This window comes from Macaca fascicularis, chromosome 17 (genome assembly GCF_037993035.2).
Source record: "Macaca fascicularis isolate 582-1 chromosome 17, T2T-MFA8v1.1".
NCBI lineage: Eukaryota > Metazoa > Chordata > Mammalia > Primates > Cercopithecidae > Macaca > Macaca fascicularis.
In genome coordinates, this window is record NC_088391.1 from 14,140,127 (window position 1) to 14,153,706 (window position 13,580).

At 38.5% G+C, this 13,580-nt stretch overlaps 1 protein-coding gene across 4 annotated transcripts in view; it reads left to right on the forward strand.

The window, feature by feature from the left end:
• The window catches only part of RFC3 (replication factor C subunit 3), a 739,896-nt gene that overhangs the window by 626,636 nt on the left and 99,680 nt on the right, over positions 1-13,580 (forward strand). For 3 of the 4 annotated variants that reach the window (XR_012426813.1, XR_010582549.1, XR_010582550.2), the window contains exon 9: positions 3,385-3,494. The gene's annotated coding sequence lies outside the window, so the exon portion shown is untranslated. Of the gene's footprint in view, positions 1-3,384; positions 7,228-13,580 lie in introns of those variants that run through there. The other variant, XM_045376946.3, reaches the window with a different exon arrangement.

The following is a 13,580-nucleotide window of genomic DNA, read 5'->3' on the forward strand; positions in this document are numbered from 1 at the left end:
TGATACTTCTCATGAATATTTAGAAAGAGAGACAAGGTGAAAATAATGTTTCCTCTTAGAATTCAAAGTAAAACTTTGACTGACTGAAATAAAAACTGCTGTTATCAATACCTTACTCTGGTTTTTTTGTCTTCAATTGATAGGTTAGGCCACTTATACAAAATGATTCTATTATATCAAATTATTGTTTTGAAGCATCATTAGAGAGACAGAGAGAGAGACAAAGAGAGGGAGAATGACTCCAGGCTGTTAGTTTTATCTTGCCTAATACTACTCAGCTCTGTGACAATTTCGTATTGTAACTTTTACTGGGTTGAATGTTGGAAATTATTTCAAATATATTCTCCTAACTTATTCAATACCTGTGCGTTTTTCAGTAGTAAGAACTTTTAAAATGAAATGTGAATGTTTAAGCCTTCCTTCAGTTATCTAGGTGAGTGATTTTGATGAGTACAAGCTTACTATGCCCCATGCAGGTAATTTATTCTTGAAAAATCACTTGTTAAGTGAATTCTCATAAGTAAAAAACATCACTACCATTAACTTTTATGAACATGGATTTATGCTAAGACAACACCAAAGCCCATTAAAGTTGGCTCAATTACTTCAACAGACATATTAGTTAAACAACCTAACAAAGTCTTTTCTCTTTATTAATTATGCCATAATATTGCTATTCACCTACTCTCATTAAGTTCTTGTGGCGCTATTATGCAATACATATTAAAGATTATTCTTACAAATAAAACATGTTGAATACTCAATGGTATATAGTTCAATCTTTATTGCCAAACAACCACAACAGAAAGACCAGAAATCTCACTGAAAACAAGAACAAGTTATTTCACACTCACCAAATAACTTGACATCCTCAGGGCATCAGATGATCTCTACTGTAAACCACAACACTCTAGGCCACTGAGGCAATGTAACCCATTGCAGTCCATTAAGAACTGTGAGCAAGGCTGCACGGTGCTACTGGTCTGTCCAGGTTCAGCTGCCTGTGTGAAATCCAAAATCCAAATCTGTCCTCAGAAATGCTAAGAAATGTCTCACAAGCCCAAGTTGGGGTATAGAACAAAACCAGGAAAAAAATCAAATTCATGTCATTCTACCTGATATCACATACCCAATTCCTCAATCTGAGTTTTAGATTGTTTATATGATAATCACACTAAACGATTAATGTCCTGTGTGCCTTTGGAAACAGTATCTTTTAAAGGTTTCATTTGCCTGAACTAGTTGAAGATATTTGTTTTCAGTGACTCAACAGAGAATCTCAGTTTCCCACCCTATTCTAGAACCATCACCCTATCTGAGGAATTCGTCAAACTTGAATGGCTGTGTGGGTGACTGCGTGGCAGCTGCCAAAAGTATTGTTGCCCCAAGCACCTACTTTCATTACAACCAATGACAGAAAACAACTGTGTTCTAGGGATCTTTTATGTCATCTGTATCTTCCCGTTTATTTCTTCATAACTGCAAGTTGGTTGTCAATTCTTTGTCTGGATTTATTTCTAAGGATTGTATCCTGAGAAAACACAGCCCAAGGACAAAGAACAACTCCAAAATTACAGGATGACCAACAACACCTGAATCTTTTTTCCCTTTTAAAAGAATCATGAACACAGGAAATGAGCTTTAGCCTTTATTTTTGCCTTGTCTTGAGAGACATTCAATAAGGAACTGAAAATGAAGTACGCTTCAAACTTTAAAGGCAATGATGAAATGGAAAGAAGAGGGTCCTTCAAAACTGTAGAAGCAACTTCAACCAGACTAATACTATTTCAAAGAAATGGGCCATAATAGCATCAACCGCTCCATGTTTTGTTCATTCCATCTACAGTACATCAACAGGCTTTTTCCAAAAGTGTATGGACAAAATACTTGAGTTGAGATCTGTAGCCTGAACCTAGATGGTATCTATTTGTTGTCATGGTAACTCACAGTGCGCCATCTTTAAAAGCATTGAACTCAGGAAAAATACACACTGAGAAATTTTAGCCCTAAAAGCTGTTTCCCAAAATTATCCATTATCCTATGTATCTTTGTCTGCTTAGAGCCTTGCTGTAATTTTTATTTTCATTCCAAAGCTCAAGAAACACTGAAACAAGTGAAAAATTTGTTGAAGTCCTTTATTATAGAATTTTCATAAGTTTTATGCTGGCTTTTAAACTGATGAACATTGCTCCTCTACCCCATAAATGTTTTTTCCTTTATACTGACTTTTTATTTTATTTTTTTGAGACAGAGTCTCACTCTATTGCCCAGGCTAAAGTGCAGTGGTGCAATCTTGGCTCACTGCAAGCTCCGCCTCCCGGGTTCACGCCATTCTCCTGCCTCAGCCTCCCGAGTAGCTGGGACTACAGGCGCCCACCACCACACCCGGCTAATTTTTTTTTTTTTTTTTTTTTTGTATTTTTGGTAGAGACGGGGTTCACTGTGTTAGCCAGGATAGTCTTGATCTCCTGACCTTGTGATCTGCCCACCTTGGCCTCCCAAAGTGCTGGGATTACAGGCGTGAGCCACTGCACCCGGCCCTATACTGACTTTTTAAATGTAAACATTCCCCTTTTATCCATAGACACAATTTTTATTCTTATTCTCTTTATATTGGTCTGTAGCCAATGTTAAGGTGAAGGGCTTCTCCCTTACTTTGAAACTCCAAGATCTGGCTGTCAATCTATGTGCCAATATTTTGGAGAAATAATGACCTTCCCTCCTCCCTTGTAGCACTTATTTTTGCATGTCAGTCATGTAGGACTTAGGAAATTAAACCCTGGATCTTCCTTCATCTTCTCATTACCATCCGTTCCCTTTCAGCTCTATCATAAACTATTAGAAGACAGTGAGGGTGCCTTATGACTTTTCATAGCTCTAGAATTAGCAGTACTCCACACACAGGGGCACAATAAATATTTTATGACATAGAACCCAAATTTAAAGATAAATGGACTTTGGAAATGATCAAATCTACCCCATGTTTGTAAATGAAGAAAGAGAAACAAGGAGAGAGAAAGTATCCAGCCCAGGGTCATGTCCAATTAAAAACATTATTTTGAGGTCAGCAAAGAGGATGCCAGTCCCTTTTCTGCTAGTAGTACCTGGCAAAGAAGTAAAACAGAGATTCTGCATTCACAAAACCAAGTAGCTAATAGCCATTCCTGGTTTACATACCACATTAGATAGGTGGTTGTTTTGAGGTTCAAATTAACCAATATGCTGTACCTGAGAGAGTGTGTTAAGTATCATCCAAATATAAAGTATTATTAACAGGAAGGGTTTTTTTTTTTTTTTAAGCCCACGGGAAAAGCTGAATGGAAAAAATAAAAGAAATAAAAAATGTATTGGTAATAGTGAACATTATCTTGTTTTGACTTACAGGCAATATCATACCAGAAAAATGGCTGCATTTGGAAAATGAATAGCTAGAGAAAATTCTAATGAATAAGCCCAAGGCCTCCAGAAATGAGGATGAAAATAACCAGCATAAGGTAATGGCTAATCAGAAATCTAGCCTAGACACAGGGTATTACAGTTCAGATTCTCTTCCTTCTCTGAATTTCTTTGTAGTTAAGCTTTCATGGGAAACTCTGGCTGGGGAGAGTCCATGTGTGTATGTGCCAGGAAGATCCTTGTGTTCTATCAGTTCATCTGTGTCTGCAGCAGAGGCAACGGAAGGAAATGACCAAAGGGAGAGCAATACAGGCAATTAGGGATGAACCTAATACAATATGCATGGTGACTACATTGATTTGTTGTGTGTGTGTGTGTGTATGTGTGATTTAAATTCCTGATATAGTTATTAAAAAGGAAATTGACTAATAACAGCTTGTAGGTATTCAAGACCCTCACAAATTACAAAGCTTACATTTTTCCAGTGAATACTCTCTACACGGCTCAGAGGTTAGAACAGGTGTTCTCATTCCTATTTACTGATGAGCCTTGGACTAGTCAGGTGATTTGTACAAAGTTAAATGCCAGGGAGCTCTGATTCCAAATTCAGGGCCTAGAGATTTTAGAGGAAGGCTATGCTTTGCTTTACTTTTGTGGGCTGCTTTTAAGACTATGTCACTTACCTGAAGGCTGTTTCATGAAGAATGGGCAGATGTAAGAAAGGAAATAAAATAGCTATTTTATAACCAGGCAATAGGAGTGGTTGAATGGATTTTTGGCTTGAAATGATAATTGGATCAAAGGAACAATACCATATGTGTCTTCTATTACCTTAAAAAATCATACCTAATTAGTGAGAGTTTCTGCAAAGGAGATGAAAGAAGAAAGAAAGAGAGAAAGGAAGAAAGGAAGGAAGGAAAGAAAGAAAAAGAAAGAAAGAAAGAAAGAAAGAAAGAAAGAAAGAAAGAAAGAAAGAAAGAAAGAAAGAAAGAAAGAAAGAAAGAAAGAAAGAAAGAAAGAAAAAAAAAACATATCATGTTTCGGCACCGCAGCACTGTACTAAAGCATTATCTTCTTTAATCCTCAAAACAAAACTATTAGGTGAATATGATAACTTCCCTCTTATTAATGAAGAAATTGAAACTTCAAGTAGTTAAATTCATCTCAGATTGAGACTTCAGCCAGATATTGTCTGTCTACAAAGGCTATGTTTTAGTTGTTTTAATGTCGAACATATATTGTCCCCTGGTAGGAAGCAGAGAGGCAAACAATGAACATCTTAACAGATCAAGAAGCTGAGAATGTTCAAGGGGCACATTACTACTTCATCGTGGGGAAGAAAAAACAGTCCTCATTCCAGAATGGCCTTCAGATAAGAGAAATGAAGGTTCATTCTAAGACCCCCAGCCTTTGTCCCTGCCTGCATTGATAGAGAGGGGTCTTTTCAATGGCCAACTTGCAAACAATGGGATATTTCAGGTAGTAGTCAAAAAGCCTGGGATTCAGTGGGGTTTCCTGTGTTGGCATGGCTGGCTCAGAGTCTGGATCTGGAAAAGGAGTTTTAATCCGTTTCTACAGGGGAGAGATACTCTTGGTGTATCCATGCTTCTTGAGGCTACATCTCTCCTCAGAAGATCTGACTCATACAACTAACTGCCTCCATGAACTCTTCACACACATGTATCAAAGGAATCTCAACAATGTTATGTCCAAAATCAATTCCATGACCTTCTCAAAACACCTGATTCTCTTCCCATGTTCCCCTTCTCAATGAATGGAAGTACATCGTCCCATACTCACAAGCCAGAGATGCAGAATTCATAACTGGTAACTTATTTTTCCTCACTCATGTCAAATGCATCATCGAGGCCATTTTTCTTCTTCTTTCTCTGCACCACAACCCTCTTGATCCAAGCAATCTCCATCTCCCACCTAGACTCTGGCCTTCTCAATGTTCTACCTATACCCATTCTCAAAGCCAAGGAAGGTCAAGTGATACCTCAGCTTAAAGCTCTTCCTCCACTGTCCATTGCTCTCTGTAAAATGCATAACTGCTTCATGAGGTGTAAAAGGCCCTACTTTGTCACTACCTTCCCCCAACACAAACCTTCAACCTCATCTGCACCATGCCACATGGGTCTCTCCATTTGCCTCCTACCCCTTAAACTTCTATCTCACGGATTTTCCACAAGCTATTTCTTCTACAAAGATGATCTTCTGTCCCTCCTATGACTTGTCAACACCTAGTTATTCTTCAAATCTCAATGGTCCCTTCCCTGACTTCCTTAGCTAAATCAAATACCCTTATTACGGGCTTTCTTAACACTGTGTAGCTATTTGCCAGTCCCAATTAAATACAGGAATACCTCTGAGATACTACAGTTCAGTTCCAGATAACTGAAATAAAGCAAGTATTATAATAAAGTGAGTCACACACATTTTTTGGTTTTCTAGTTCATGTAAGAGTTGTGTTTACACTATTCTGTAGTCTACAAAGTGTGCAATAGCGTTATGACTAACAAAAAACAATTTACATATAATTTTAAAAGACTTCATTGCTTAAAAATACTAACAATTGTCTAAGCCTTTAGTAAGGGTTTTGTTTCGTTTTGTTTTTTGCTTGTAGAGGGTCTTGCCTAAATTTTGATGGCTACTGATGGATCAGTGTGGTAGGTGCTGAAGGCTGAGGTGGTCATGGCTAATTCTTAAAATAAGGCAACAGTGAAGTTGGCTATATCAATTGACTCTTCCTTTCATTAAAAATTTCTCTGTAGTATGTGATGCTGTTTGATAGCATTTTACCCACAGTAGAAATTCTTTCAAGGTTAGAGTCAGTCTTTTCCAACCCTGCTGCTGCTTTATCAATTAAATTTATAGTCATATTCAAAATCCTTTATTGTCATTTCAACAATGTTCATGGCATCATCACCAGGAGTAGATTTCATTTTAAGAAACCACTTTTTCGCTCTTCCATAGAGGCAATTCTTAATCCATTAAAGTTTTATTGTGAGATTGTGGTAATTCAGTTACAACTTCAAGCTCCACTTCTAATTCTATTTCTCTTGCAATTTCCACCACAACTGTAGTTACTTGCTCCATAATTCTTCCAGTAGAAGGCTGTTCCATCCACATTGAAAATCTTTTGTATAGTGTAGCCATCATCATCAACTATCTTGGCTAAATGCTCTGGATAAGGTGCTGCAGCTTCTCCATCAACGCTTGCTGCTTCACCTTGCACTTTTTTCGTTTGGAGACGGCTTCTTTCCATAAACCTCGTGAGCCAAACTCTGCTGGTTTCAGACTTCTCTTTTGTAGCCTCTTCACCTTTATCAGCCTTCAAAGAATTGAAGAGAGTCAAACCCTTGCTCTAGATTAGGCTTTGGCTTAAATGAATGTTGTGGCTGGTTTGATCGTCTGTCTAGACCACTAAAACTTTCTTCACATCAGCAATAAAGCTGCTTCACTTTTTTATAATCCATATTTCATAGGAGTGGCACTTTTAATTTCCTCTGCATTCACAACTTAGCTGTTTGGTGCAAGTGTCCTAGCTTTTTGCCAATCTTGGGCTCAACATGCCTTTCTCACTAAGTTTAATAAGTTTTCACTTTTGATTTAAGGTGAGATACTTGAAACTCTTTCTTTCACTGGAAGACCTAGAGATCATTTTAAGGTTTTTAATTGACCTAATTTTAATATGATTGTGTCTCAGGGAATAGGGAGGTCTGAGGTGAGAAAGAGAGATGAGAGAATGACTGGTCAGTGGACGAGCCTGAACATACACATTTATTAATTTCACTATCTTACATGAGTTCAGTTTCTGGCACCCCAAAACAATTACAATAATAACATCAAAGAGTACTATACACATATCACCATAACAAATATAAAAATAATGAAAAAGTTTGAAATATTGTGAGAATTACCAAAATGTGACACAGAGACACAAAGGGAATACATGCTGTGGAAAAATGACACCAATCAACTTGCTCAATGCACAACTGCCACAAATCTTCAATTTGTAAAAGATTTCATATCTGCAAAGTGCAACAAAAATGAAGCACAACAAAACAAGGTGTGCTTGTATTTATGTGTGTGTCCATTAGGTCAACATCTGTCTCCCCAACTAACTGATAAGCTACATGATGGTAGAGTCTGTGTCAACAATGTTCACCATTGTAACCCAAACATCTATTTGGTCCCTGGCCTATTGGGTGCTTGATAAATATTTCTTTAATATCTAACTAACTATCAACCAACCAACAGAATGACTGAGTGAATGAATAAATGAATGAAAGAAAGCATCCTATTCATTGATGTGTTAATTTTCTGTGTCTTGCTAGAATTCTAAAATATTAGAATCTTTATGTGGAGGCAAGCCTTGGCTCAAGTCCTTCCTCACCACTCGTCTTCTCATTGAGACCTACCCCTAACCATACTATTTAATGCTGCAGTCTCTTCATACCCCACCCACCAGCACTCCCTAAGACCCATGTCTACCTCTATTTTTTTCATTTGCCCCACCTCATAACACACTAGAGAATTGCTTATTTATCATTGTTCTAACTATGCTTTCTTAGTTTCCATATTTGTCTATTTGGCTTCCAGTCGCAGATCCAATTGTATTTACCATATTTTCTTATTTTCCATATTCTTGATGCTGTGGCATTTGCAGCCTTGCTAACTGGGGAAAGACTGTGCCTACCAGGGCTAATCGATTTTTAGAAATAGCAAAGGGCTCTCCAGATCCTGCCTTCATAGGTAAACCAGCCATTCCAAATTCCTAACAATCTCCTTCATCAAACTCACACACCAATCCAAAAATCTCCTTGCTCTAAATCAACATGTACCAGACAATAAGGAAGAAACCCTTTGCCCCAAAACCCACCAGAATCATTCGTACTAACCAATCCTAAAGCAATTCTGCACTCCAGAATGTCTTGCCTTTCTCACAAAAAACACAATAAAAACAGTAACTTTGCCACTCCTTTCTGCCTCGTGCTCCACACCAATACTTCCCAATGTGGCCCTTCATGGTGTGACATGCACTCTCCTCTTGAAGGGCCACATTTTTTAAATCTTTGGAGACAGAGTTACAGTCTGTCAGCCAGGTTGGAGTGGAGTGATGTGATCACAGCTCACTGTAACCTGGACCTCGTGGGCTCAAGCAATTGTCCTGCCTCAGCCTGCTATATAGCTGGAGCTACAGGCATCCATTATCTTATGAAACTAATGTTTTGTTTTTAAATATTTTCTTGTAGAGATGGGGGTCTTGTCCAGGCTGTTCTCAAACTCCTGGGCTCAAGCCATCCTTCCATCTTGGCCTCCAAAAGTGCTGAGATAAAAGGTGTCAGCCACCATACCTGGCCATAAATTCTTATTTCAATGGCTTTAGCCTCTCCACATCATCATTCAGTCACCTCTATGTGTTAAAATACCATAAAATCCTACAGGTACAATTGAGGTAATCACATTATTGTTTATCCCCTGATGTCTTCCCATCCATCCACTATCAATGGAAAGCAAACTTCATAAGGGCAGGGACCCATATTTTGTTTTATTCCACTTCTGGGTAGCTAGAGCAGCGCCTGGCATGTAGAACTTTAATAAATACAAGTTGAGTGAATGAATAAGTGTTCCTGGTCTCAATTCTGGCACACTATCATTTCAGACCTTGAGATTGCCCTGAGACAGAAATTTTCTTACACCCCCATCATATCTCTAGGCCCTCTCTCACTATCTAGCATTTGGTTAAAAGCTCAGTGATTGTTTGGTCTGATTTTGTTAGTCTATAGCATTTTGTCTAAGTTTTGCTGGTCCCTAGAGCTCTCAGGCTAGCCCCTTGAGTTCTTGGGCTACCAAAAGCTTCTGTTCTCAGTGGCAAGGACTCCTATTTTTTGCATCTCTTAAGAGGTTCCCCAACCACAGAGTATATAAGGCATGACCAATGGAGAGCTGGGGACCTGGGTCCATTGCCTCCCCTCCATCCCTAACTATGGTGCCCTTGAGCAAGTAAATTGATCATCGTGGAAGCATTCAGTACTATCTTCATGAGTGTGAAGTGTGGGGAAGACAGATACACAGCCTTTAATGTCTTCAATATGGATTACATTAAGACTCAACTAGATGGCTTCTCAAGATCTCTGTGAAGTTTATGAGTTCACAGTCCATCTTATAGTCACCAAACACGATTTCAACTTTTCAGTCTCATTACTCTTCCAGTTATCCTTCTGAATGATAAGGCAGAGTTCAGTACTTAATCTTTACTTTTGAGGGCTGTAGACATATGGCAAGCTGTGCAAAACTCATTATTGAGATGACATTGATTGAACTTCTATTTAGTTACTATGTTCTTAAAATATGTTTTAGAGCCCAAATTTTGTAAGTTCACTTTCTTCTCATGTGTGCAAATTTGGCCTTAGGATTTCTCATTTTTTCTTTGAGTCTAAGAAGATTTTTCTCTCATAACTGTAACTGGCATTATGGAGCACTACGTGTCTTGTCTTACGTATCCCTTACAATAGATAAGTCTAATTTTATGAATGAAGAATCAGAGCAGTTAAGTCATTTGCCCTGGGTTACACAGCTAGAAAACAATAAGATGGGTTCAAATCAAGGTAGTTTGTCTACATAGACTGTACCTAGCTACTTAGCTACACTGCCTTTATGGGTTGATTGAACTCAATAACTTAATTCTTACTGACTTGACCCCATTCTCTTCCTAACTGTGTATTTCACAAACAGTTTATGACACATGCTAAACTCTCTTGAGCCACATATTTTTGCTAGGGGAGTTTAATCATCATGCATTAGAAATAGAAGTGTGCAAAGGCTAAGGTGACCCTGAGGAAGTCAATGACAACAATAGGGTTAAAACTCACAGCCTTGGTTGTCCAGTTTTCTTATCAGTCCTTTGAGACTTCATACATTCTACCTGATTTTTCAATTTCATGGGAGTCGTCGGGAGCTGAAGGCAATGAAGGCATAATCAGGCTTCACTCCTGGGTAAAGGTAGCAGCTTAGATGGCAAATTACTTTATAGACATTTTAGTACAGGTAGCAGCAGGCATGTTTGAAAATTCTAAGTCCTGCCCATTAGTATGCAGAAACGCCATCAGCTGCCGAAATCATTTTCTAATAAACCAGGTCTTCATTATGTCCCAATTGCCCAAAGTATGTTTGCCTTGTTAGACACAGATTTTTAAAAGCAGTTCAGTCTTGAGCCACTTTCAGTAACACGGATTTCTCCCTCCCTATTTATTTTCAGTCCTACTTTCTGGTGTAACTCTTTTTTCAATATATTTGAAAAAACTTTTTTTTTGCCTTAATCTTTTTGGCTCTTTTTAGCACAGTCAGCAATTTTGCAACCTTCTCTCTTTCCTCTGGGCTCCAATAGTTTGTTGTTTGCACTTTCACAGTTCATTGGCAGCGTGTTTTTTTCACAATCTTGAAATCTAATTGAATATTTCTTGTTTTAAAATTTACTTCTCAGAGGAACACTAGATAGCTGGATCTCTACAACTGCCCTTTTCATTAATCTTCTGACTGCATCTATACCATAATATAGTTAAATATTCAAATGTGCAAACCAAAATATGTAGAACTAAATTAATTGAAAGAAAAAATTTTCAGAAAATAGGAAAATGTGGAAGAAAATTTTCTGCCACCAAAAGATAATACCTTTCAACTTCAGCTCAACAAAAGCATCATCATAATCTTACTAACAAATGTTTGGGGTCACACATATTTCACTTCTCATTCCAATAAACTTCCTAAGTGTACAGAAATAAAACATTATCAAAAAGTTTTTTAAAAAAGGACAGGAAATGTTTTGGTATTCTGATATTTCATCCTGATGCAAGCAAATAGGAAAAGAAATAATTTTCCATTTAGATTTCAAATTGGATATGACTATGAACAATCACTATTTCTAAAACTGATGGCCACTGATAGCTAAGATTTTATTTGTTTTCAAGCATATGTTGAAGTTTCATCTTTTAGTCTTTAATTCAATTATGATTCACCCCAGATTTTAACAGTCTCTTCTTTTAAAAATAACTGAGCATAAACCTTCATAATTTGATGCCATACATTTTATTTAGCTGAAACACATCGTACCCTCTTCCAGGACAGTTTGCATTATACATAAGGAACTAAGGACTAAAGATGGAAAGGATCAGACTGCATTATTCTGGTTTATGTATTTACTACTTGTTTTATATCAATAGTAAGTATTTGGAGTCATTTTAAATATCAGTGCACATGTTGCTGCTAAATCCAGAATAAGGGTGCATAGAAATGATCCTAGAAAATTATTCTTCCCATTTAATTTAATGTGTTTATTTAATGAACCTCCTCTGTGAAAAACAGTCTGTTTCATCCAGTGGTGGATAGAAACATTGCTGAACTATTGCCAGAGGAATCTTCTAGAATGAAGTCAGGTCTTGTTTCTCCACTTCTCAAATACTCCGGTGGCTTTGAATTTCATTAAAGGATGAAAATCAAAGATGAAGAAATTAAGGTTTGTGGAAATTGACCTTGAAAACAAGGTCAAAGTCAGAAACCAACATGCTGAAATGGCTGTGTTACACCAGGTCTCTTCCCATGGTCTTACAGAACTTGCGTGTCTTGACTCCTTCTTAAACCTCAGTCTCTACTGTTCCAGCCTTCGTCTTTCAGCCACGCTAGCCTTCCTGTCTTTCCTCAGAAATGTCAGGCAGGCTCCTGCCTTAGCACCTTGGTATTTCTTTTGTCTCTGCTTGAAATGCTATTTCCCCAGATTCCACATGGCTGGATCTCCTACATCTCTCTCTCTCCACCAAATGCCAGAAAAGCATCCCTGAATGCCCAGTATGAAACAGCATCCCTCATCCCAGCAGCTCTCTGTCTGCTTTACCCTACCTTTTTTCCTACATAGCATTTATCACCAGCTCATACAGCACATATTTGTTTTCTGTAGCTATCCACTGGAAGATAAGCTCAGTGAGAACTTGACTACTGGACTTGCCATTGTATCCCCAGGACCCTGAGGAGTGCCAGGCATAAAAAAAGCGCCCAATAAATATTTGCTAAATTCATAAATGCAGTTATCCTCCCTGCTCCAACTGTATTACTCTGTTTTCACGCTGCTGATAAAGACATACTGGGCAATCTACAAAAGAAAGGTTTAATGGGCTCACAGTTCCACGTGGCTGGGGAGGCCTCACAATCATGGTGGAAGGCTGAAGGCACGTCTCACATGGTGGCAGACAAGGGAAGAGAATGAGAGCCAAGTGAAAGGGGTTTCCACTTACAGAACCATCAGATCTCACGAGACGTATTCACTACCATGAGAACAAGATGAGGGAAACTGCCCCCATGATTCAATTATCTCCCATTGGGTCCCTCCCACAACACAGGGGTATTATGGGAGCTACAATTCAAGATGAGATTTGGGTGGGGACACAGTCAAACCATATCACCCACCAACTCAAATAAATTATGAAGCCAACTACATGTAAGTAAAATGAGCATTATATACCAAATGAAGTGGAATGACAGAGAAGTGTTGGGTGTGGGCTCAGTGCGAAACTAGGCAAGTTCAACGTTAGAAATTGAAATGCTGAAAGAGCTCCCATGTGTCAGTGGTGTGGTTCATGTTAGATTCCTGCCTGAAAAATGGGGTCAGGAGAGGCCAGATGCACAAGGCCTTTAAAACTCCCTCCCTCTGTCCAGTGACTGATGGTCAAGATGCTTGCAGCAGCACTCACTGCTGTCTGAGGCAGCCATAATTTCAAGCATGTTAGACATTTGCAATGGAAATTCCAGAAGGGCCTGAATGAATTTATGCCAATCAGAAGACATCCATTTTTAAGATATTGCAACTGAAGGAGACTTCTCTAGGCATCCTGCTGAGAAAAAATCTTCCAAAAGGCCTTTATAGAACTCTAAAAAGTCAACGTGTGGAAGGACTAGCATTCAGGTAGCTCTCTAGAGCTTGGGCTCCAAGGGAAAAAGCAACAGCCAGAAATGCAACTAGCCCATTCAGCCTCTGTGGGAAATCAGAAAAATGCATCTATTCTTCCTGGGAACATGTAGTACTGTGTCCCGGTACTCACTTGGTCCCTTGTCCACTCACCCTTACACAGAGGGCAATTATGGGTGTGGCCCTAGGAATAGCAGGGATGTTTCAGAACAAATTGAATTTA